Below are 24,879 nucleotides of genomic sequence, written 5' to 3'. Positions count from 1 at the left end.
AATATATGCTTTATATTTCTTCAAAAAAAATTGCTTATGTGACAACATTAGCAATTTTTTTTTGAAGAAATATAAAGCATATATTAATTAAGAGAAAATGTTCATTTCTGCCAATGTTACAATACTTTGAGGGAGGAAACTATACAACTTCAACATTCCCACTAGCATCTCCCATTGTGACAAGCCGACAAGATGAGCTACCGTACTACAACTTCTTTTGGCATGAGAAAAAGACAAACATTAAACCAAGCTCTATCTAATCTAATATCATCATATACGACATGAGTTGGGGCTCGAGCACCTAACTCAAAGGAGATAGCTTTTATAACACTCACAATATCTAACTTGGTCCACAGATTTGTGTAGCCAAACCTCTTAGCGAGAGAAAGCGCTTATCGCACAGTCTGGGCTTCAACGCACTTCGGTGTAGAAAGCTCGATTAGCTTAGTTGTTGTTAAAAGTATGTAGCCATTAGCGTTTCTAAACACCACACTAAGCCCTGCTATGCCAATTGTAGGGATGTCTGCATCTACATTTGCCTTAATACATCCTTGCGGGGGGGGGGGGGGTGGGCATTTCCACACCAAGCCACTACCAATTGTTTGCTTGAACAACGGGGCAAATCACCTTATTCGCATACTCCATATAATCCTCCACTAGCCTACAACACCCCGTAGCAAGCAAAATTGCATTTAGCCTGGGCATTTGTTCTAAAAATTATCAAGTTTTTGCATCACCAAGTGGCCCACATCAAAGCTGCCATACACCTAAGGATTCCTCCCTCCACTTTTCCATAGAGCTAATTCCACCTAGCAACAAACTACTCAGTTGGAGCATTGGTCAAGTACTCCAATAGCTGATCCCATATTTCCTATGCTGCAAAGCAATCAAACAAAGAGTGTATGATTGTTTCCCTCGCAACCCCACAAATTTGGCAAGACGCATCATTGGTAACATGTCGCTGCACAAGCTAGTCGTTGACAGCAAGATTAACGAATAAAATTTGAAAGTTTATTTTATGAGTTACATCAAAATTAACGAATAAGATTTGAAAATTTATTTTTATGAGTCACGGTAAATAATACCTACGAATAGTTGTTTGATAATCTTTTCACATTAAAAAATTTATTATCCTACTATATGGCAAATGAGATAACATATACAAAAGCATTATTGAGTGTAATATCAATCATAAAAAAAATTACAAATAATGATTTAGGATTTATAAATTTTTTTTTTTGAAAAAAATAAATTTAACATTATATATTTTTTTTTCTAATATCTGACAAATGAAATATCATATTTATAATATATTTATTAACTATAAATTCAATTTGCACATAATTAGAATCAATGAATAAGTCCTCAAACAAGAAACAAAAAAAAAAAAAAATCAATGAATAAGGTCGCATTATAAATTACATAATAATAATAATTAAAAAAATTCTAACAAGCAGTAGAAAATTAATTAAAAATTTATATGGTCTAATTAAGAAAATTATCCTTTCATGTATTATAATGTATAAAAAATCATGCATCGATAAATTCAAATAAAGTTAAGTCCATCTTAATAAAACTCAATTGTACGATCCATTAAGGTCTGAAAAAGCAAAAGACAAAAAGACATTAAGTTTATCTACACTCTTTAAAAAGAGAGAAATTCATGGAACTGTTCCTTATGAACAGTAGGACAGTGTCCTTCCGGAATTACCCTCGGCTTGGGATGCTATTTACGGTCTTGCCACTGAATCTTTTTTTCTTTGTTTTTTCCTTAATTTCCTTCCTTTAATCCTCTTATTCTGTCGTTGCTGCTTTCGCCCTTTTCCTTTGAAGCATACTCTCAGTGAGCCTCCTCCATTGAAGCGTACCTCGGTTCTCCATTGAAGGGTTTTTTCCCATCAGGCGCAAATTAATCCTACTAGAGTGACGCTTCTTTGCTAAGTTACGCTGGTGGTGCAGCGTTAGTTTTGTTTCTTCATTTTATGCCTCATTTTGCTGCTACCTACCGTTACTCTTACCATCATTTTCATCCTCTATTATTTGATTTTTTTTATGTTTTGTGAAAAAGATTGGACTTTTATCTCTGGATTACTTGGTTGATTGTTTTTTTTTTTTTCATATGAGTATTTGATTATTTGGTAGGAAATTAAATTGGTTTTGTTGGGTTTTATTTTTTTTTGGGATATTTCCGGTTTAGGTTTATGTGTGATAGTGAGGTTTAACTGATCTTTTGGGGTTTTGTGGGTTGAATTTTAAAGCTGATAAATTGATTGATGTTTTTGGGGTTTCAATTTGTGTTATAAGGGTTTTGTAATCCAAAATGGGTGATACAGAAAGGAGTAATATTGATATGATGGGTAATGTATGATTTAATTTTTGCAGGTGTCCAAATTGTGTACAATTTGAAGCGTCCAAAGGAAGGTGCTGCTTTCTGGTAATTATCATTTTTTTTTTGAAGTAGTTAAAATTCTCATGGGCCTTTGCTTGTGATTTTGTAATTATATTTATACTTGGAGGCTTTAATTATGTCATTGCAGTCTATAGTTTGCTAAGCCTTATCTATTACGGAGTATAATTCTTCAAGACTTTGAAAATGAGAGGGTGGTGTAGCTTGAGGGGCGGGGGTATTATTTTAAGAAGGGTGTTCATGCGACTACTGACTTTCTGGCATCCGTGCTTTCAAGGGTGCATAGATAAAATGTTGATACATAATCACGTTTTTCTATTTATTTTTAGCCTGTTGATTGACAAACTTTTACCTATTGTAGTTCCTGAGAGTGTTTCAAGGAATCTTCGAGCTCTCATAAATCAGTGCATTCAAAGGCGAATACATCTTCTTTACACACTAATGTTGTTGGTGTCTTGGTGTTAAAAAAAAAGTGAAGAAGGTTGGCTTTATTGCTTACAAAAAAGACAATCTCAGACTTCAAAACTTCCATATTTCGATTGGACAGGGTATCATGTCAACATTACTCTTTTGTGGATACATTTCTGATTACAGCCCTTCATTTTATGTACTTATTATTTTGTAAATGTTTAAACTATGATTTACTATTACTGGGGTTATGAATGAAAACACGCATCTTGGTGTTGACATCTCATATTTTTGACCTTTACTGAACTGCAACCTTTTCCCATGTAGATCATTAAGGCCATACCCCATATCAAGTTACCGAACTATACCTAAGCACATTGAGCTACTTGATTGGGCTATGGATGTAAGTTTTTTCTTTCTATTGTCAACAAGTGTATATCTCCTGAATGTTGGGTTTTAGACAGTTACAGGCGATGAGACAATGATGACCCCTTGGAGATACATGTTTTCCTTTATGCACCAATATATGAGCTATGATATTTATGAATCTGCAACTCATGAAATCTTTATGAGATTATTTTAATACATATAGGGTATCCCCAAGATTGAGCCTCAGAGCAACCTGCAGCACATTGTCGGGGTATGCTTTATTACTTTGCTCCTCATACTTGGGTAGACTCATAGAGATTAATTGTCCAATGAACCTTTTTTTTTTTTTAATATCCTTTTATGTTTTCTTATTAGCTTCTTATTTTGAAGATTAAGACTCCAGAGCTGATATAGAGAATGAGGGAGACTTGCAAGGTAAGTCTTCCATATCCGTGAGTGTTTTGTAGTGCTTATAAAATATAAACGAAAATCCCATGAGGTTGTCTTTGTGATGATGCTAAGCATTTTATCTCTTTTTTTCCATACAAAGTATCTTCTTAGATGGAAGATATGTTTGATACAAGTCTAATTACTAATTTTAAGTGCTATCTTATGATATCTTATGAAAGCTATAGACTATAGTGGATTTGGTTCTAAGAAGCTGTATAAACACATGTGTGGGTAACCTTACTAGAGAATGGTAAGTTTACATCTAACGTTGATCTTAGTGAAACTACATAAGATTCACTATTCTAGATCAATTGTGTTGTTAGTGGTTTTGCAAGCCTATTTCATGTGACATTTGTATGTATAAGATTACCCTTGAATAATGGTATTCATCCTGGATGCCTTGTGTATTGTTTACTACTACGACCTTTCAATGGGGGTGGGGTTGGGATTTTGGATAGTTGATTGTCTTTGGAATAGTGTAAGACGTTACTACCCTCTCGATTAGCTAGCATTTGTGGACTGAATGTTCACCTTTGGTAGGAAGTCTTGGCTAGGTCTTGATATTATCTACAATCAGCTTACCGATACTCTCTTGCCCTTTTCCATTTAATTTGCTAAATTGAACTCTGACCATCGATGTCTCCAGATTGTTAGGTAGGTTTTGGATGCAGCTGCGCGTGTTATTCGGTCATGCATTACAATAGATGAGATTGATCGAGTAGTCCATGAAGGTATTGTAGCTAGCTGCAGGTTTGTGTTGATTTATGACAGGATTAAATAAGCTGTACTATCCTTTGTATACTCCCCCCCACCCCCCTCTCATGGCACTAGAAAGAGCAAGTTTTCTCGTATGTATTTCTCACATATTCCTTTTAAATCACATGCATTTTTTTTTGTTTGCTAATTTTCTATACATCGGGAGATCCAAGGCAGACATCAAAATTAGTTAACTGGATGATGTAAGAGAATTTTGACCTGTGAGTAATTTCACACAATTGAGGAAATGAAGCTATCACTCTTTCCAGTCCAGATTAGGGGCCATTGATAAGTCTATTTTATATATATATTTATTCCCCGTCCCATGGTCATATTTGTGCTAATTTGAGCTCTACGGAGCTATTTTTATTACTAATATACGTTTTCTAGTGTTTTTGTAGCGTTGGTATTATTTTGTAGGAATTTGCAGATTTATGACAATTCCCGAGCTTATTAAACCACTACGAAGATATTGGAGTTTGAACGTTATTTATGACCGTATTTTTGAAGCGCAAGACCGAGTTAAAGGAATTAGGTTGGGTGATTAAGGACTCAATTAAGTGAGTAAGCTATGAGAGTCCAATCAACTAGCATGGATCAAGTAGTGAGTAGAAGTATTGTGGACCTAAACCTTAAGAAGACCAATTCAAGGGAAAGACCCAATCTCCTAAAGCTGCTAGTCGTGAAAACTGAAGACTGACCGGGCCCGATCTCGTATCAGCGTTAGTATGCCGCAAGTCAAATTGGGCCGGTTGTTTGGGTTTTGTTTGCCGACTTACTCGGTTTACATTATTTAGAGGAGTGGTAATTTGAGTTTTAGTGGGATTAGGGGTTAGAAGTTGACTCCTTATAAAAGGAGGCAATAGTAGTACGTAGAAGTTAGGCAAGTTTTATTAGTTTAGATTTAAGTTTGTTAATTTCTTTTCTTAGTTTAACTTTTATGTAGTTTAGTTTTAGTTTTGTTATGTTTTCTTTCCGACTTTTCTTTGTTCACTTCAAGATTTATTATTTTGTTTTCTTACTACTTTAATACTATTATTCTCTTCTCTTAATTCTTGCTTTTAATCATGCTTTCTTTAATTGCTTTGATTAGTTTAGTTATAATTATGCACGAGTAGTTTATTTCTAGGGTTCTTGGGGATCCATAAATAATATGAAGGGATGATTTATTATTATTGATTGTTAATGTTATTTAATTTCCTATTGTTTGATTTAATGTTATGCAATTAATTAGCGCTGGTTTAATTGTATAAGTTTAGCAATATTGATTCGAGATTCGAGAGATGAGAATTAATATTTAGGCTTAGTTTCAATAGGCGGACTAATTTATAAATGGTTAGGTCGAGATTCGAGAGATGAGATTTAATACCGGTAAATTAACTCTGTGATCGTAATACGTAGCGAAAGCCCTTTATGATCTGATTAATTGATACATTGATGATTGATTATTATGTTTTACCCTGGAATATTATTTATTGGTGAACCTATGCCCTAGGTCTTTTATTCATTGTTTTTCCTCCTACTTTTATTTCTCCCTACTCATATTCTTTGTAGTATAGTCCCTTAAACAACAACTCTTGGTTACTTTAATAATTTAGATTACAATAATTAATTAGGAATAGAAAGACTTGTTTCCCTGTGGATTCGACCCTACTTCCCTATCTACATTAGTTAGAGGACTTAGGTAATTACTTTTGATTAGATGATACGACTTTAGCCTGTCAGCCATCATGTTCCTAACATTTTCAAATTTTGCGCTCAACTCTCCACCTAAATCTATTTATTAGCTTTATGAGTTTTCTCAAGAATCTTCAGTCATTCTCTTCCATCTAACCTTTTCCTATTCTTGGTTTTTCATTTTTCTTCAATTTTGCACGATTTTCAGTTAGAGATTAGAGAAACTGATAAAGAATTTTATCTCTTCTTCTCTAAGGTATGATCATCTTTAATTTTAATTTTGAATATATTAATATTAATGTTTTTGGCTTATTTAGTGGTTTTTGAAGGTAAACGACGACGATTTGGGTTTATTGGCAAGTTGTTACTAGTTTAGTTACACCTGATATGTGAGTAGATAATGTAGTATATAATATGGCATTTGTATAGGCAAACTCTAAAAAAATACGCTATAGTGAGGTCAATGAATTTATGACAAATATCTAAATTTAGAATAGGGATAAACAATTGTAATAGAAATAAGCAAATATATACAGATTTCTACCAATTAGGGTTTGCTTTAGCTTTTTCTTGTTCGAGTAATACACTGTATGCTGGCTATAATGAGATCAATTGGGAAATTGGGTGTTTTTCTTTGTTGTTTTTTTTAATGTAACAGCTTTGTCGGTGCTAAATTATGGTTTAAAATGTGATTTCTGGGATGGTTTTTTTTTTTTTGTTTTGTTTTTTTTTTGGGGTATGGAAATTAGGATTTTGATACTTTTTTTTTTCAAATGAGAAATGGGGATTTCCTGAGTATGGTCTGATGAAGCCTGTGTTACGTATCCTATGGAGAAAATCCATGATCTTATTGAGAATTTGGCTAGAGTAAGTGCATAATGTTTGATTTCTCTTAACTTTATACCAACATACACAGTACATGGTCTTACGCTTTTTTTTTGTCTTTACTGCAAGTGTTTGATGTTGTGGTTGGTGGTATTGTAATTACCACAAAAGACTAAAAAGAGCAAGAATAGTAGATTTACACAACCTCCTTTTGTTGAGTCAGGTCTTGTTGTTTGGCCCTTGTATACACCAAGGACTCCAATGCCTGGGCTTTCTTGTGGCCACTAACTCCAAGGGTGTGGTGTGTTACTGGTTTATATACCATCGTGTTGGGAGTTGTCATCTGGATTCTGGAGCATAGGTTCGTTCCACGATGAGTTCCGTGGCTCTCAAAATCAAATAAATACAAGTATCTTTATTTTTTTTGGTGATTGAAGTCAATTTGAGTTGTCTCTCAATGCTACTGTTAAACAATATGATTTAAGCTAAGGGGGATAAGGTAGGTTTCGTTTCCATACAAGGGAAATGAAAAATGCAGGAAAGAAACGAAAATAAAGGTCTTTTTATGTCTTGCATGTTTCTTTTATATGACCAGAACTTGGTAATCAAATTGGATTATGTTTTTGAATGCAGGTTCAGCTGTTCAACATGTTTCTTTGATAGTTTAGTAATTACCTAAAATAAGAGCCCAACTAACATATGCTTATATTGTACGTTGTGTCTTCTCTAATTGTGTTGGTTCATACATATGGATTTTTGTAGTTCTAATTGTCAAGTCAAGTTATATTGCAAGTCTAAGCTTCCGTATACATGAAGGTTTTGATCACTTGAATATAATTAATTTGTTAGATTTTGATTGTAATATCTCAAATTTAATTGATTTAGGTGTTCTAATAAGTTTTGTATTTGGTATGCAGCTTATCAAGAGCAATTCAGCTCTTCGTCTCCCTATGCAGCTACTTGAGTACATAGACGGCAATGGTGGTGGCTTCGAAAAAGGGAGAAATAAATTGGTAGTAATTGGGGTAAAGGATTCTGTAGTACTAATCAGAATTGAACAAGTGTGACTGAGAAGAATCAAGAGCAAGAGCAGCTAATTGTTTGATGTGAAATTATTTATTTTAGGATTATAATTAAGATTTTGGCAATCAAAATCTATACTACTCTATTACATATCTATTTAGAGGGTTTAGATTTTGAAGGTCCGTTTTTAATACGGAAAAGTATAATAGTTTATATAAATCTTTATTTTCTTCATATTGTTTTTGCTCAATTTCTAGAGCTAATTTCTTATTATTAAACAACTATTATTATTACACCATCCTATTAATGTCACCTCAACGAAATATGTGGGAATATTTTTATTGGTTAGTACTTACGATGTAGTTATTGTGTTGATAAACATGTCACGCATTTGCAATATTTTAAGGAACTAGAAATGGGGAAAGAGATATTGTTTAAGAAAACCAAGGCAATTATCTTAGGGGAGAGAGAGACGACTTAAGAAAAATAACTTGAGAAAATTAGGACAATTAGTTTAAAAAAAGACTAATTAAAATGCTAGAGGGGGAGAGAACACTTATAAATAATGACTTAAGAATAATGTTTTGGAGGTCATTAATGGCCCTTTATGAATTACTAAGAATTATAATCGTTAGTCATTAATGACGTTTGGTGAATTTTTAAAAAAACTGAGTGGCATTTGATGAGTTTTGAAAACATTAATGGCATTTGATGAATTATTAAAGTGCTCAGTGTCTTTTGGTGAAATAACCGAAAAAATGTATACAAAATTTAGACACTTCACAAACATATTACCACCGTATACATAATTAATGGACAATTATCACCGCCATTGGGGGACCGTGCGCGAAGCGCACGGGGCCACAACTAGTAATTAATAAAAGTGCGATTAAGTTTAAATTACAAAATATATGTATATCAGTATATGTTCAAGGTCAATAAGTTTAGATGAAAAGAACACTACTTGCATTTACAACTGTTTGGGTCCAATTTAGTCCAATTGGGCCTAGTCATTAAATGATCCAATTAAAAGCCCAAGGTCAAGGTTCAACCCTCCAATTGTGCTAAGGTCAAGATCAGTCCACAAGGCAAGTCAATTGGGCCAAGGCCCACTTCTCCCATATATGCAAAGGTATAAAAGCCATCAATATCACATTTGTACATGGATACACAAAAAAGCCTCAAGCAATTAATTCTCTTGCATAGCTTTCTCTCTCTACACATTGTACTGACTTTAGCATCGGAGGGGCCTTCCTCGGCAACACCCCCGAGGCTAGTTTACGTGTGTTTGCTGTGCAGGAAACCCTCGGCCCAACATCACTTGGACCGAGCCCAGTCTTCACCACTTCTCTGGACCTTCGGCAAGGTCCCATTGTTTTCACTCGAAACAATTTGGCGCCGTCTGTGGGGAAGACTTTCAAAAAATCTTTAAGCCAATTTCATTAGTTCTACCCTAATCTTAGTTCCAATGGCTAAGAATCACAAGAACAAGAGCAACGGTGCTTCTCCTTTGAGGAAACGCCGAAAATTACTGGGAGGGGGTCCCTTAGAACGCCCTAATCCTAGTTTATCTCCTCCTCGGGATCGGAGCCCCTCCGCGGGACCCGACTCTCAAGGAGAGCTTAGGAAGAGATCCGAATCTCCTCTAATTCAGTCCAATCATCCGCCGAGTCCACCTCGGTCAAATGGGGACAACCAGTCCACTCAAAGGACCCAATCCCATGCTCGGGGTCAATCTCGGAGCATTCACACCCACTCTCGCTCTCAGCCGAGGACACCCTTGACGGGGCCCAACTCGGAGGAGGTAGTGAGTGCCTTAGCGGTCCTCATGGAAGCCATGAAGGCCCAAAATATGCCGCCTCCACGCAACCGAACCCCTCCGCAAACCAGGAATCAGCGGAGGAACCTCGGCCAGGATGGGGGGAAACCCTCATCTTTTAAGGAGCTCGGCGAATGGGAGGAGGATACTTGGATAACCGAGAGGGAGAGAAACAGGAACTCTCACTTCTTCAGGGAACCTTCCACTCAGCTCACCGCGAGCAGGGCCCATAAGAGTAGCAGTTCTGCCTCTCGGCCAGAAACTGTTCGCCGAAGCATTCACGACCGTCTCGACGACAGGGAACGGAGCGTGCACAGCCGCCTCTCCTACCCTGCAGCCGAGGCCCAGACCTCCCAGCCAGGGACGAAAACCACTTCTACCTCTCTGAGAGGGCGGAGCGCGGTCCCTTCGACTGGGAATAAGGGTAAGGCTGTGATGCTTCCCTCCAGTTCTCCATTCGAGCAGTGGATACTGGAAGCCCATGTGCCGACGGTTAAAATCCCGTCGCACATTACTTATGATGGAACTTCGGATCCGAAGGACCATATTGCCTCTTACGAGGCACACATGCATCTTTGCCCCAGGTCCGAAGCGACTTGGTGCAAATATTTCCCAACCGCTCTCAAGGGGGTCGCGCAAGCGTGGATCTCCAAGGGAGTGAAAGAAGGCTCAATAACCGGGTGGGACGATCTGTCCTCCAAATTCAAGAGCAAGTTTTCTACGGCAAACCGCCGAGAAAAGACCACTGCAGAACTCATGGGTCTGCAGCAAGGGGAAGCTGAAAGCCTCCGAGACTATTTGACTCGCTTCAACAACGAGTCGTCCAGCATTTCTCAGCTGGACCAAGGGCTGGCCGTTTTCGCCCTTCAGCACGGTCTCAGAACTGGACCGTTCTCCGACTTCATGGTCATGAATCCACCCAGGACCTTGGAGGAGGCACTGAATGCTTCGGATAAGTTCATCCGAGCAGAAGAGTGGAACAAAACAAAAACCCAACCTCAATCTGGGGGAGGGAAACAAAAACAAGCACCCTCGTCTGAAGGCCAAGGCCAGAAGGCAAAGGGAAAGGCGAAAGCCTCGGAACAATCTTCGGCCAACGAGTCTAAGAAGGAAAAATCTGCTCCTTTTGCGGGCAGATACGAATCCTACACTCTACTCTCTCTTCCACGCGCTAAGATTTACAGCGTAACGAAGGAGAAGCATAGTTACAGAAAGCCGAGACCACTCCCAGAGTGGTATCACCGGAAAAATAAAAATCAGTGGTGTGAGTTCCATGAATCACCGGGACACAACACTGAGGAGTGTATCCAGCTGAAGGACCAAATCGAGGATATGGTCCGGAAGGGGTACTTGAAAAAATATATCGCGGATCATCGCGAGAAAAAAGAGGCTGAGAAGTCCGAAAAGGACTCTCGGCAAGAAATTGACTTCCCCCGAAAGAACAACAAAACTGTGGAAGGAAAATTCCCTCCAATCCATGTTATTTCGGGAGGAGCGTGCTCTCGGAGGGAACACAAGCGTCACCTCAGGGCTCTGACCCATCAGGTGAACCATGCTGACATTCAGCCGCCCCAGTCACCGGTGCCGAACATGATGTTCACATCCGCTGACTGCCGGGGGGTGACGTACCCTCATGAGGACCCGTTGGTGATCATCGCCACGGTGGCCAACCACGACGTCAGCAAAGTTCTAATTGACGGTGGTAGTGGAGCAAATATTTTGTTCCGAAAGGCCTACAATAAAATCAAGCTGAAGCCCAAGCACCTCACGCCGGTATCCTATCCAGTATCCGGATTCAATGGGGCTTCAACTTATCCTGATGGGAAGGTTCTACTTCCTGTCACCATCGGCTGCGATGAAGCAGCTAGGAACGTCATGACTGAATTTTTGGTCATCGACGCTCCTTCAGTGTACAACGTGATTTTGGGGAGACCCATAATTTACGAAATCCAAGGGGTCGTCTCAACTTATCATCAGCTGATGATCTACGTTTCAGACGCCGGCTTCCCTGAAAGGATCCAGGGCAGCCAAAAGGAGGCCCGAAGATGCAATTACCTCAAGCCATCCACTAGTCGCCCAGATGACGACGATGAGGATGAGGAGGAGAAAGAAAAAGAAAGAGAGCCGAGCACAAAAAAGCCGAAAGGTCTAAGTGCTTCGGCCCAAGGTTCTGTGCCCAAAGAAAAAGGGCCAGAAAAAGAAAAGGCTATCTCTTCATCTGAGCTGAAAGACTCAGAGAGCCAGCCGAAGAAGAAAAAGTCTGGGACGCCTGCTAATATAGACAACAGGCCAGATTATGAAGAGTCCAGCCCATCAACAATGGACCTGGACCAGAAGACTGAAATGGTTGAGTTGACCGAAGGAGATGCTGAGAAATGTGTAACAATCGGGATGAACCTTGATCCGAGCACCCGTTGTGAACTTATTCAACTCCTTCGGGACAATAGAGATGTGTTTGCTTTCTCGGCAGCTGATATGCCTGGGCTAAGTCCAGACCTCATCTCCCATAAGCTTAACGTCGACCCAACGTGTCGGCCAGTTAAGTAGAAGAAGCGGAATTACTCCGCAAATAAGAACCGAGACATCGCAGCCGAGGTCAAAAAGTTGCTGGATGCAGGCTTCATCGAACCCTGTCAATATCCAGAATGGCTGGCAAATGTGGTGATGGTTCAGAAGGCCAATGGTACCTGGAGAATGTGCGTTGACTTCACGGACCTAAATAAGGCTTGTCCGAAGGATTTCTATCCCTTGCCGAGGATCGATCAGCTAGTTGACTCGACAAGCGGCCATGCCTTGCTTAGTTTTATGGACGCATTCTCGGGGTATCATTAGATCTTCATGCACCCCGACGACCGAGCAAAGACGACATTCGTCACGAACGTCGGGGTGTACAATTATAAAATGATGCCCTTTGGATTGAAAAATGCGGGGGCAACTTATCAAAGGCTGGTGGATCAAGTTTTTGCCGATCAAAAAGGCCGAAACATGGAAGTCTATGTTGACGATTCAATCGTCAAAAGCAAAAAATCAGAAGACCATGTTAAGGACCTGGCTGAAACCTTCGCCACCTTAAGAAAACACCAAATGAAGCTGAATCCGAAGAAATGTGTCTTCGGCGTGAAGTCAGGGAAATTCCTGGGGTTCATGGTCAGCAAGAGGGGGATTGATGCCAATCCCTCCAAAGTCAAAGCAGCGCTCGATCTTCCTGAGCCGAAAACAAAGAGGGACGTTCAGCGGCTCACCGGAAGAATGGCGGCCCTCTCGAGGTTCATTTCCAGAGCTTCGGACAAGGGGTTACCTTTCTTCAAAGCCCTGAAACTTCCAAAAACAAAAGAGCTCGTTTGGGAAGAAGAGCAAAAAGAAGCCTTCAAGCAGCTTCGGGAGCATCTAGCTCAAATCCCAACACTGGCTAGCCTAGTAGAGGGAGAAACTTTGTATCTGTACGTGGCTGTCAGCCCAGCCACCATCAGTGCAGTGCTGTTGAGGGAAGAAAATAAAATTCAGCAACCGATCTACTTCGTCAGTCACACTCTGACGGATGCCGAGACCCGCTACCCTCTACTCGAAAAAGTCGCCTTTACAATAGTGGTAGCTGCTCGGAAGCTGAGGCCCTATTTTGATTGCCATCAGATAGTGGTCTTAACTGATCAGCCGCTGGAATAAGTTCTCGGCAAAGTTGAAAAATTCGGTAGGCTGGCCAAGTGGGCTTTTGAGCTCACCGAATTCAGCATCAGCTACCAGCCGAGAGCAGCCATCAAGGCTCGGGCTCTAGCGGACTTCCTGGCCGAGTGCTCGTACCAGGAGACGCTAGACGATGAAAAGAAAATTTGGACTGTATTTACGGATGGATCCTCCACCGTAAATGGTTCGGGGGCAGGGGTAGTGATAACCTCTCCCGAAGGCAAATCCCTTGAGTATGCACTCAAATTTTCTTTCAAGGCTTCGAACAACGAAGCTGAATATTAAGCAGTAATCGCTGGCCTAGAATTGTGCATCTCTCTGGAAGCCGAGCATGTCTGCCTGAAAACAGATTCTCAGCTAGTTGCATATCAGATCGGTGGCAGCTACGGGGCCAAAGAGCCCTCCATGATAGCCTATCCTGCCAAGATCAAATCAGTTATTGCAAAGCTGAGAACTTTTGAAGTTCAGCTGATCCCAAGGGGTCAGAATGCTCAAGCCGACGCACTCTCCAAACTTGCCAGTTCAACTCTCACTGAGCTGAACAGATCTGTATATGTGGAAGTGCGCCGAGAAAGAAGTGTCGACGAAGCACCTGAAGTGTGCTGCGCTGACCCAAAGCCCGGCTGGATGGATCCCATCCTAGCTTTCAAGCTTCGGGGAGAAATTCCCGAAGATAGAATTTTGGCCTCCAAACTGAAGAGAACCAGCTCAAGGTTCATCGTCTTCAGAGGGGAGCTTCTGAAAAAGTCCTTCTCTGCCCCACTGCTGAAATGCGTGGGACCAACAAATGCAGATTACATCCTTCGGGAAATTCACCTCGGCATCTGTGGGAACCACATCGGGGGAAGGACCCTAGCCCATAAGGCATTGAGGGCCGGATATTACTGGCCCACCATGATCTCAGATGCTAAGGAGCTGGTCCGAAAATGTGAAAAATGTCAAAAATTTGCACCAGTCATCCATCAGCCAGCTAGAGACCTTCAGCCGATCCTTAATCCACTTCCATTTGCCCAATGGAGGCTGGATATTTTGGGACCCTTTCCAGATGCACCTTACCAAAAAAGATGGTTAATAGTCGGCATCGACTATTTCAGCAAATGGATTGAGGCTGAAGCAGCTTCGAATATCACAGAGCAAACTGTCAGGAAATTTATCTGGCAGAACATTATTACCCGCTTCGGTATTCCGAAGGTCTTTGTCTTCGATCATGGGAAGCAATTTGATAATCTGCCGCTGAGGCGGTACACAGATCAGTTCGGCATCAAATTGGCATATTCAGCAGTGTGTCATCCACAAAGTAATGGCCAAGCCGAAGCTGCAAATAAACAAATCCTCAATGCTTTAAAGAAAAGGGTTGAAGATCAAAAGTCCAAGTGGATAGAGGAACTTCCAGGAACCCTCTGGTCACTTCGGACAACTGAAAAAGAGGCAACGAGCTATTCACCTTTTGAGCTGGTGTATGGTTCCGAAGCCGTTCTTCCAGTGAAAATCGGCTCTGAAAGTTTACGAGTGCATCACTTCTCGGCTGAGAATGAGCAACTTATGAAGGAATCCCTCGATTTCCTCGATGAAGTAAGAGACTCAGCCCGAGACAGAATGGCTGCTTATAAGCAGAGAATCAGCAAATTTTACAACCGAAGGGTCCATGCAAGGCCTCTCAAAATTGGAGACCTTGTCCTTCGGAATGCTGCTACAGTTCAGAAAGGCCGAATCCATGGGAAACTCTTAGCTGCATGGGAAGGACCCTATGAAATCTATAATGAGCTTCAGCCAGGGACATACCGACTCCGTCAGCTAGATGGAACTGAGCTGAAAAATCATTGGAATGCTGATGTACTTAAGAAATATCATGTGTAAACCCTTCGGGGCAGAACAATCTTTGTAAGTACATTTTGAATTATTAATGAAAGGCCCCAGAGCCACTATTTCTGTAATTATTTGCAACTTTTTATTCTTTCAAGTTTTCTTTATTCTATCTACTCTTTAAGGGTTTTTATTCAGCCTCGTCTGAAACCTTCGCCTTCGGGTAACTGGGTTTCAGATCGCTAACAAACTCGTCTTTTTAAAGAACTCTGGTCTTTCAGCTGAAGTCAAACTTCAGTAAGACTTGTTTTCCAAAGACATGAGTCCATGGACAAGTCTGGGATATTGCCTTAACTGAGCCTTGTATCCCAGAAAGCCATTATCTGAAACATTGCCTTCAGTTGGCCTTGTGTTTCAGGTATCCATTTTTAAAGATAGACAGAAAATCAAGGATAACAGCTACTGTTAGAAATTTTTCATTCAGCTTCGTCTGAAAGTTAAAGGATCAAAACCCAACTCAGCAATCCAAAGACTTGAGTCTTCAGATTACTGGGGGGGCAAGAGGCACTATCAGTGCAAGTTTATCTTCAGCAGAATTCTTCAAACTGAGAGCTTCGTACTTAGCAAATTTTTGCAAAAATTTATCAAGTTCAAAAACATTAAAGCATTCAAAATAAGGCAAAGCAATGGAAGAAAATGCATCAGATAAATGAGATTAATGCTCGGAAAACGAGCTACAAGTTCAAATGTTCAAAGGACATAATAAAGTATCGGCAGCCGCCCATAAGTGGAAAATTACAACTACCGAGGTACATACAAAAACAAGAAAGCAGTTTGTACATCAAGGCAAGCTGAAGAAAAAAACAAGGCAAAAATTCAGAAAGCGGCAAATCTTAAGTTAAGCGCACGATGACCCGCAAGATTCTGAAGACGACTGCCCGAGTTCCTATGCTTCAGCCCGAGGATCAGACTGATCAGCAGTACTGGGTCCCTCATTGACTTCAGCCCCAACAGCAGAAGAGGCAGGCTTTGCACTCTGCTGAGCCTCCCTTTCCCTTCGTTCAGCCTCCATCTCCTTTCTCTCAGCTTCTTCTTCGGCTTCTTCAGCCTCAAGGATCTCAGCTTCGATTGGAGTTGGATACTTCATGTGAGGGTCTTCGGGATCCTGGATCCATTCAGCACATTTGGATCAGTCCAGCTTCGGCTCAGCATGTAGGCAGACTCTTCGGCACACTCTGAACCCGTTTCTAAAACCCATGTCGTACTCTTCTTGGGTGTAGATACGGACCTTGAGTAGAGCCTCAACATCAACAAATTTCTTCTTTGTCTCCTCCAAGTCTTCCTTGGATTTCTTCAGCTCATCAGCGAGCTTGGAGGAGGAATATTTCTGCTCGTTCAGCTCCTGCTAAACTTGGGAAGCTTCGGTCTGAGTCTGGGTCAGTTCATCTTTTTTGGCCCTCAACTGATCCTCAACCTCTTGGAGCTTAACTCTCTGAGCTTCAGCAGCAGTAGCAACCTCTGAGAGTTGGACATTTCGAGCTTGGAGCACCTCTTCAGCAGCCATTCTACTGGCCTCAAGAGCTTCCAACTTTTGTTGCACTTCAGCTTGTGCAGCAGCTCCTTCTCGGATTCGGCTCTCAATGGCAGCCTTGAATTTGGAGATGTCCACTCCCATGTGCTCCTGAAGGAATTTATCCCCTTCTATCAGTGGGGGAAAAACTTCCTTTTCCATAGCAGCGCAGAAGGTCTGAAGGGCCTCAGCAGCTTTTTTCTCATATTCTTCACCCTTCTGCTGCTTCTCTTCAGCTGCTGCTTGCTTCAGCTTAGCAAGCTTCAGCTCCTCCTCTGCCACTTTCTTGTCGTACTCAGCGGCATCAACCCTATCTTGTAGGGAATCTATCAGCTCTACAGTGAGAGTCTGATTGTGCACAAACTGGAAACAGAGGCACAAGTCAGTAAAAAAAAAACTGAACTGAAGAGCTGAACTAAAAAAAAAAAAGATAAAGGCAAGGAAGGAGATTTACCTGCATCATTAGGAGTTGATTAGACCTTGCTGGGTCTGGAACTGATCTGCTGGATTCGCCCATCCCAGCAGTGGCCTTCAGCGACCAGATCCTCGCCCTATCTACTTCGGAAAGGCCAGCAAAATTGCCGAAGTAGGCTGCAGCACCTTCTCGATTCTGGCCCTAGATGAGATCCCAGATGTGATCTGGAATTGGAATGCGGGGGGCCGAGAAGCCCATTTCTCCAGAATGCAGCGTCTGGAAAGAAGGAAAGGATGACGATGGAGCTTCCTGAGCCTTAGATGGCTCAGCTTCTTCCTCCTTCTCAGCAGAGTCAATTATTATGACATCTGCTTCCTCTTCAGGGGTGAGGACGAAAGCCTCAACCTCTCTTGCAATATCAGCTGTGAAACCCTCAGTATCGGGCTTCACAGCATCTTCAGCATCGTGCTCCATAGCACTCTCCTGAACCTCTTCCTGGACCCCTCCCTTCGGATCGGGATTTTTCTGATCCACCTCCATCTCAGGAGGTGGTGAAGGGGTCTTCGGTGGTGATTGGGGTGGTGGCTGAGGAACCCTTGGCGATCCACCGCCTTCCTCAGGTTCCCTTATTTCGATGCCGACGGGCCTCGGCCTCGTCTGGAAGTCGTGAGGGCCGATGTTGGCCATCCTTCGTCTTCTTTTGAGAAGAGGCTACTCGTCCATGTCTGACTCTTCAGATTCTTCTTGTATTTGATCTTCGGGACGAGCAGGGGCTTTCCCTTCTCTTTGTCTTTTGCTCTCTTCAGACTGCAAAAGACAGGGGGTCAGGAAGAATATGAGTACAAAAAAAAAAAGCTGAAAAGCTAAGTCTAAAAACTCACCGAGGTCTTCAGCAAAGCCTCGTCTTCTTCCTCAGCGGCCCTAGCTGCTGATGCTGCTTCTTCAGCTGCTCTAGAAGATTCTTCTCCTCCTTCACAAGCTTCGATAGCTCGTGCAACCTCTTCGGTTGTACGAGCAGCTTCAAGCTCCTCGTCCAACAGCTGGCACCAGGGATCTCGCTTTTTCCACCAAGGTTTTTGCCGCTGGTAGAGGGCAGAAGCTTCAATTTGAAAGTGAGCTGAGTCTAGATGAACGTCTCGATCCTTCGGCTCAGTGATGGAGGGGCCCGGGTTAGAATGGTCCTCCCTTGGTCAACGCCGAGACGCTCGTAGTCTATTCTGGCAGTGACCTCGTTCAGCTCTGAACACAGAAAATGAGCAAAAGTTAGTTCAGCAACATCAAAATGCTGGATAGATTATAAGTGCGAAAGCAAAAAAAATAAAAAGAAAAGGCTTCGGCCCCAGCCGAAGGAGCTTACCATCTTTAAACTTTCGGCTGAGGCCGACAGCAGCAAGCATATGCTCCTTGAAGACATAATGGTTGTCTGGGAGCCAGGTTGCTGGAATTGTTTTCAGTCGGCCGATCCCCCCTGGGTTATCCATCTTCCCAAAGATACTGGCCTGATGGAGGTTGAAGTCTCCTTGGTCATCGTTTTCCAAGGGGCCCAGGCTGAGCATCTCTGGGTCAGGCTCTGAGAGATATCGGGGGGCGCTGAAGACGTAAGGGTGGTCAGGATCTGTGGGTGCCCTAACCAAGATCCATTGGCCTCTCCAGTCTTTATCTGAAGAATCATTCGGCCACGTTGTCAGGTACTGGGGTCGGGACTCAATCCGATACCACCCAGGACCATGATGTCCATGCCCACTTTGAATATTCGGCACCAGCCGATGAATTTTCTTGAAGCAGTGCATGTTCGGGGTATATTTGAAAAATTTGCAAACCCACATGTAAGTCATCACCCTTCGGATGCTGACTGGCGTTAGCTGGCAGAGGGAGATTTTGTAGTGGATAAGCATGTCTCGGATGAACTCATCCAAGGGGAACCTCAGCCCATACTAAAGCTGTCTCGTGTACACCCCCACATACCCCGGGGGTGGACGATGGATTCTATCAGATGCTAGGGGCATTCGGCACCAATACCCATCGACTTCCATTATGCCGTAGTGCAGCTCAATCTGCTTGGCAAACCGATATTCTTCTGCATGCTCTACCCACCAGGGGTAGGGACAGTTCTTTATCATAGCTGAGGCTACCTCAGCATCCTCCCACTCAGTGAAACCAGGGAGGACATCCCAAAGCACAGCAGGGACACCTTCGTCCTGCCCAGAGGTGCTCGGCCCCTCCGTTCCCTCAGGAGGCGCCGAAGAAATTGGAGTCGCCCTAATCCCTTCAGCAGGGTCAGGCCCCACTCTTTGTCCATTCCATGTCCCAGTCCTGTTCCTAGGATTGGGGATTTGCCTTGCTCTTCTTGGAGCACGGGCTCTGCCTCTTACTCCTCTCACCATTGTTGAGTTTCGAGAAAAAGTCGAAAAAAGGGGAAGGAGTTCGAATTCGAAGAAAAATAAACTAAAATCAAAGGAAATTACCTTAATCTGAAGCGGAATTTGCCGATCTACAAGTTAGTAATGACAAATTTCAGTTTCTAAGCTTAATGCTCGGGGAATTTGCGAAGTTTCGATGCGGGTTCTTGGGTTTTCTCGAGAATTCTGGGTTCGTGTTTGTGAAGAAGTGAGGAGAGATAGTGCGCCTCTTTGATTATATTTCCTGAAATGGGAATTCTGGGAGTCCGCGCTTTAATTTCTCTTAAATACTCCACTAAGTAACCGTTAAACACACGTTCCCTTGGTTAACCGCCCATTATCCGTCCAACTTCCACAATTATCCATCCAGCCGCCGTTATTTCATTAATTGCGGTTTTAAATTCAAATTTTTTGGATTAATTAAATCATTTACTTCCCTCCTTTTTTCTGATTAATTAAACCCGACCCGTCATACTTCCAAATCGGGTCTGGGGGGTAAGTTTTTTGGGTCCAATTTAGTCCAATTGGGCCTAGTCATTAAATGATCCAATTAAAAGCCCAAGGTCAAGGATCAACCCTCCAATTGTGCTAAGGTCAAGATCAGTCCACAAGGCAAGTCAATTGGGCCAAGGCCCACTTCTCCCATATATGCAAAGGTATAAAAGCCATCAATATCACATTTGTACATGGATACACAAAAAAGCCTCAAGCAATTAATTCTCTTGCATAGCTTTCTCTCTCTACACATTATACTGACTTTAGCATCGGAGGGGCCTTCCTCGGCAACACCCCCGAGGCTAGTTTACGTGTGTTTGCTGTGCAGGAAACCCTCGGCCCAACATCACTTGGACCGAGCCCAGTCTTCACCACTTCTCTGGACCTTCGGCAAGGTCCCATTGTTTTCACACGAAACAACAACAATGATTGGGAAAACAACTCTAAACATTTTTTTAGAAAGACTCACTACCATCCAGCTCTACAAGTGTAAGGGTCTGTTCTGATTTACTGAACTGAATTGAACTAAACTGAACTGAAATGAATATTTTATGATCGAAGGAAATTAGGAAGTGAACTGAAATTAAGCTGAAGAGAACATGTCGACTAACATTTGTGATATGTTTTCGTGATATTATCAAGCTGCTTTCTACTCTATTGCTGAAATGATTTGTTTCTTTAATGGTAATATGAAATTAAGAATTGTTTTGCTTATGGATGGAATTAAGAGCTATGAGGTTTTGCTAAACAAGTTTTTCATTTCAAAATCAAACATTATTGTTATGCAAGGCTTGTGGTGTCATTTTTTTAGTTCTTTTTCAAATGAATTGTTCATGTGTGGAAAGGAAGCTTGTGCGTTCCAATGGTGCGCCACATGAAAATTGTATATATATATATATATATATATATATATATATATATATATATATATATATATATATATATATATATATATATATATATATATATATAGATAAAGATGTGCCCTATAAAAAAAAGGTAAACATATGCCGTTGATTTGAAAATATTATACTTCGTATTAAGTAATAGTTTTAGAAAATAAAATCTCACATATACTTCCCTATAAACATGGGCACGGGCCGTGCCGGCACGCGGGCGGCACGGGCCCGGCACGACTCCGGCACGGCGGCCCACCTGTGGGCCGTGGGCCGTGCCGTGAACAAAAATCCGGATTCTGGCACGGGCACGGCACGTGGCACGGCGGGTGGCACGGTGGCCGGCACGACCCGCCGGCACGGCACGTGGCACGGCCAGGCACGGCACGTGGCACGGCGGGTGGCACGGTGGCCGGCACGACCCGCCGGCACGGCACGTGGCACGGCCAGGCACGGCCCGGCACGGCACGGCCCGTGCCTTACCGTTGTTCTAGCCGTTTATGGCCGTTTTCCAACAGCTCTAAAACGGCTAGTTTCCCCCCCTTTTCCCACCCAAATTCCCTATAAATACCTCATATTTTCCTCCAAAAATATCACAATTCATCAAATCATCTATTCTCTCTTATTCTCTAATATTCTTACTCTTAAATTCTCAATTCTCAAATTCCTACAAATCATACAATCTTGCTCTCTTTTGTGAAAAGAAAAAAAAAATTCCTACTCTCTTATAAATTTTACATTTTTACTATTATTACTTTTATTAGTCTACTACCAAAAAAAAAAAAAAATTGTTATATTTACATTCGGGAAATTAAAAATTCGGAAAATTATAAGTTCGAGAAATTATAAATTTGGGAAAGCATTGAAGCGTCATTGTAAGATCTAACTCAACTTTATTTTAATTTGTTATTGTTATTGTTATTATTATTGTTATTATTATTATTATTATTATTATTATTATTATTATTGTATTCTTGGAACTACTTAATTATATAAAAACTACTTTCTATTTTAATTGTGGGTTATTTGGATTGTTGAAATCTGTCTAAGGCGGGATTTGGGCTCTGGACAACGTCGCTCCTAACCTCTCCTACCTGGGATCTCATTGATCCAAGTAATCTACTATTATTATAATTATTTTTAAAAATTTAATTTATATAAAAAGTACTTACTAATTAATTCTTATTGTTATTGTTATTATTATTGTTGTTAATTGTTACTTTGTTATTGTTAGTTGTGTTATTATTATTAATTAATCATGGCATCAAACCCGAACGTTTCCTCCTCCTCTAGAAAAGCCAAGTCAAAACGTAGGGAATCACCAAACCCAAACACTTCAATGTATATGCCCCCCCCCCCCTAACATGCCCTTTCCCTCTCCTAACATGCCCTTTCCAAACACTTCCACCCCTTTCTTTCATCCCCAAAACACGGGAGGGCAAGAACAAATGGATGATATGGCTCCTTGGACCCAATTTCAACAAACCCAATTTCAACAATATGAATTTCCTTTTCCTCCTCCTTCTCAAGGTAGCCAAACACAAGCCTCCGGGTCGAGTGAACCATCCACCCAAAATCCTAACATATTAGAGTGGTGCACCGAAGAGGATTTTGCTCAAACCAAAAGAAAGAGTGAATGTTGGGCACATTATCAATTAAGTAAAGATGGAAAAAAATGCAAGTGTCGGACTTGTGGTAAAATTTTCTCGGCCGATACCAAGGGAGGGACGGGACACCTTACTAGACATACAAAAAAATGTGGTGGACCATCTAGTGATCCAACCCAACCTAAAATTTCTCAATTCCATCCACAAGGTTTCATTTACAATTACGAGAGAGATAGGGATGAACTTGGGAGAATGATTGTACATGCAGAACAACCTTTTCTTTTCGCCGAAAATGATGCCTTCAACAACTATATTAACCGAGCACTACAACCAAAACACAAAAAAATCTCCCGAAAAACCGTTCGATCTGCTGCCATGAAGACTTATCTAGAGTACAAATTGAAATTAGTAAATGAATTAGCTAATCTTCCTAGTAGAGTTTCTTTAACCGCCGATGCATGGGATGGTGGGTACGGACTTCACTATTTATGTGTTACTTGTCATTGGTTAGATAATGAGTGGATGTTACAAAAACGCATCATTCATTTCAAAATGCTTGAATACCCTCATACCGGTCTTAACATTTCACATCATTTAATGGAAGCCATTGATGCATATAGTCTTAGGGATAAAATCATGTCTATGACTTTCGATAATGCAACTTCTATGACATATAGTGCGAATTTGGTCAAATCCCAATTGAACGATGTTATATTATATGGAGATGCACTTCATGTTAGATGCATTTGTCATGTTCTTAACTTGTGTGTGAAGGATGGAACAGAAGCAATTGGTCCATTTTATCACAAAATAAGGAATGCTATTATGTCTATTAATAGCTCTAACATGAGATATCAAGAATGGAAAGGTTTTTGCAGGCAACAACGGATAAAAACCATAAAAATAGCACCGGATTGTCCAACTAGGTGGAACTCCACCTATGAAATGTTGAGTCGGGCAATCGAGTACAAGGTTCATTTAACACTTTTTTATAATATGAAATTTCCACAAAATGCTTTACTAGAAGATGATTGGGCTAATTGTGAAAAATATATGCAGTTTTTACAATTACTATATGGTATGACACATTGTTTTTCTTCTATATATAATCCTTGTGCTCATTCTTTTCTTAGCAATGCATGTTTACTTGCACAACTTTTTGCGGAACACCGATCACAACATGTTTATCGTGGATATCTTCCATCCATGGAGGATAAATGGCGTAAATATTACACCGATATTCCTGTGATTTATATTTTTGCTTCTATTTTAGATCCTAGACAAAAATATGATGGCACCTTTTTATTAATTGATATTTATTATAGTAACATGAATTTTGAAGATGATGTTGAAACTTTTAAGAATAAGGTGACGGATGAGTTTTTTAATTTATATAGAGTTTATGAAAGTAAATATGGAACCGTGTCTCGATTTGCCCCTTCTCAAACATCCAAAAATGTAAGTAAACGGGCCAAAGGTTTATTTGCACAAGCTGCTAACTTGATGTCTAAGTATTCAGGTACAGAATCATCATCATCTAGGAGAACACAAAGCGTTGTTTCGGAGTTGCAAATGTACTTAAGTTACGACTTCATGAAAGGCATGGACGATGAAGAGAAGTTTGGCCTCGACATCCTCGATTGGTGGAAATCACAAGCCGTGAAACATCCAATTTTGTCGGCAATGGCTCGTGATATTTTTGCTATCCAAGTCTCCTCCGTTGCTTCCGAAAGAGCTTTTAGTGCGTCGGGAAGAGTTCTAGACGATAGAAGAACAAGACTAATACCCGAAACACTTGAAATGTGTGTTTGCTTCAAGGATTGGTTGGATGCTGAAACTCGTTCTCAAGATCGTACTTATGCACAAAACGACGACGATGAAGGAACGCCGACTTCTTTTAGTTCTCATACTTCTCAATCCACACAATTGGCGGATGAACTTGAACCTCTAGGAAACGAAGACGAAGATGAAGACGAAGGCGAAGACGAAGACGACCAATAATAATTACATGATTACATATTTACATTATACACTATTGTATTCTTTTTGTATTATCGAACTTCGTATTCCGTATAATAAATGAAGTTATTCAATATTCATACACTATTGTACGATTTTTAATTATCATTACTTATTTTGTAATTTTGTATTATTGAATTATCGTACATTCGTACCGGCTACCGTCATATAATAAAATAAGTTATTCTTCAATTTTTTGTGTTTTCGGATTATCGCACTCGTATTTTTTTTTATTATATGCATTGTTGTTTTTAATTCGT

General features: G+C 40.9%; 1 long non-coding RNA gene across 1 annotated transcript; it reads left to right on the top strand.

Annotated features, from left to right (window-relative positions):
• The first annotated feature begins 2,913 nt into the window (after positions 1-2,913).
• On the top strand, positions 2,914-4,220 carry LOC145587986 (uncharacterized). The gene is made up of 3 exons (XR_014101512.1): positions 2,914-3,218; positions 3,408-3,455; positions 3,575-4,220. It is a non-coding gene; the product is annotated as an uncharacterized LOC145587986 (long non-coding RNA).
• The last annotated feature ends 20,659 nt before the right edge of the window (positions 4,221-24,879 follow it).

The sequence above is a fragment of the Chenopodium album genome, chromosome 17, assembly GCF_948465745.1.
Source record: "Chenopodium album chromosome 17, dcCheAlbu1.1, whole genome shotgun sequence".
Classification (NCBI taxonomy): Eukaryota; Viridiplantae; Streptophyta; class Magnoliopsida; order Caryophyllales; family Amaranthaceae; genus Chenopodium; species Chenopodium album.
Note: the sequence above shows the minus strand (reverse complement) of the source record. Positions and strands in the feature narration are given on the sequence as shown.